Source organism: Salvelinus sp. IW2-2015, unplaced genomic scaffold, assembly GCF_002910315.2.
Source record: "Salvelinus sp. IW2-2015 unplaced genomic scaffold, ASM291031v2 Un_scaffold515, whole genome shotgun sequence".
Classification (NCBI taxonomy): domain Eukaryota; kingdom Metazoa; phylum Chordata; class Actinopteri; order Salmoniformes; family Salmonidae; genus Salvelinus; species Salvelinus sp. IW2-2015.
In genome coordinates, this window is record NW_019942566.1 from 45209 (window position 1) to 47499 (window position 2291).

Below are 2291 nucleotides of genomic sequence, written 5' to 3' on the forward strand. Positions count from 1 at the left end.
CCATTTTGCCAGCAACTTTGTAAGTATGCTTGGGGGTCATTGTCCATTTTGGGAAGACAGCCATTTTGCGACAAGCTTTAACTTCTGACTTGATGTCTTGAGATGTTGCTTCACTATATCACCATAGATTTCCTGCCGTCATGATGCCATCCTATTTTTGTGAACGTGCACCCAGTCCATCCTGCAGCAAGCACCCCACAACATGATGCGTGCTCCGCCGTGCTTCATGGTTGGGGATATGCTGTCGTCTTCAGGTTTGGTACAGCTTCCCCTTGTTTCCCCTCAGAACATAATGATGTCATTATGGCCAAAAACAGTTTGTTTTGCTTTCATAAGACAGAGGGACATTTTCTCCAATAAGTAACAGATCTTTGTCCCCCATGCAGTTTGCAACACGTAGTCTGCCTTTTTTTATGCGGTTTTGGAGGGCAGCGGATTCTTCTTGCTGTGCGGCTTTTTCAGGTTATGTCTGGATAATAGGTTACTTCGTTTTACTGTGGATATAGATACTTTTGTAGCCTGTTTCCTCCCAGCGTCTTCACAAGGTCCTTTGCTGTTGTCCTTTGAACAGAACGCGTCCTCCTTCTGAGGCAGTATGACGGGCTGTGTGGTCCCATGGTGGTTTATACTTGGCGTTTATTGTTTGTACAGATAGCGGGCCGCCCACCAAAACTCACGGACCAGGCAAGGAGGGCATTAATCAGAGAGGCAACAAAGAGACCAAAGATAACCCTGAAGGAGCTGCAAAGCTCCATAGTGGAGGTTGGAGTATCTGTCCAAAGGACCACCTTAAGCCGTACACTCCACAGAGCTGGGCTTTACGGAAGAGTGGCCAGAAAAAAGCCATTGCTTAAAGAAGAAAATAAGCAAACACGTTTGGTGTTCGCCAAAAGGCATGTGGGAGACTCCACAAACATATGGAAGAAGGTACTCTGGTCAGATGAGACCAACATTTAGCTTTTTGGCCTTCAAGGAAAATGCTATTTCAGGAGCAAACCAAACAGCTCTCATCACCCCGAGAATACCATCCCCACAGTGAAGCATGGTTGTGGCAGCATCATTCTGTGGGGATGTTTTTCATCAGCAGAGACTGGGAAACTGGTCAGAMTTTAAGGAATGATGGATGGCACTAAATACAGGCAAATTCTTGAGGGAAACCTGTTTCAGTCTTCCATAGATTTGAGACTGGGAYGGAGGTTCACCTTCCAGCAGGACAATGACCCTAAGCATACTGCTAAAGCAACACTTGAATGGTTTAAGGGGAAACATTTAAATATCTTGGAATGGCCTAGTCAAATCCCAGACCTCAATCCAATTGAGAATCTGTGGTATGACTTAAAGATTGCTGTACACCAGCGGAACCCATCCAACTTGAAGGAGTTGGAGCAGTTTTGCCTTGAAGAATGGGCAAAAATCCCAGTGGCTAGATGTTGCCAAGCTTATAGAGATATACCCCAAGATACTAGCAGCTGTAATTGCTGCAAAAGGTGGCTCTACAAAGTATTGACTTTGGAGGGGTGAATAGTTATGCACGTTCAAGTTTTCTGTTTTTTGTCTTATTTCTTGTTTGTTTCACAATAAAAAATATTTTGCATTTTTAAAGTGGTAGGCATGTTGTGTAAATCAAATGATACGAACCCCCAAAAAATCTATTTTAATTCCAGGTTGTAAGGCAACAAAATAGGAAAAARGCCAAGGGGGGTGAATACTTTCTCAAGAAAAGGGAAACCAGTGAAGAACAAACGCCATTGTAAATACAACCCATGTTTATGGTTATTTATTTTCCCTTTTGTACTTGAACTATTTGCACATAATATGACATTTGAAATGTCTTTATTATTTTGGAACTTTTGTGGGTGTAATGTTTACTCTTCCTTTTTGWTGTTTATTTCACTTTTGTTTATTATCTATTTCACTTTCGTTAGCAATGTAAACATATGTTTCCTATGCCAATAAAGCCCTTACATTGAATTGAAAGAGAGAGGGAGATGGATGCAGAGAGAGAGAGAGAGAGAGAGGGTGCAGAAATTCTTTGTTAAGAATTTTGACATTATGTCTTTATTTGATGTTTTTGGCATTATTTCGCTCGCTTTTTCTTGCCTCTGCCTCTAGCCCACCCTCTCTCTCTCTCTCTCTCTCTCTCGTCGTCTCTCATCTCTCTCTCCTCCTCTCTCTCTCTCGTCTCTCTGCTCTCTCGATCTCTCTCCTCTCGTGCATTCCATCTCCCTCGTGCTCTCTCGTCTCTTCTCTCTTCTCTCGTTCCCTCTCTCTTCTCTCTCTCCCGTCCGTCT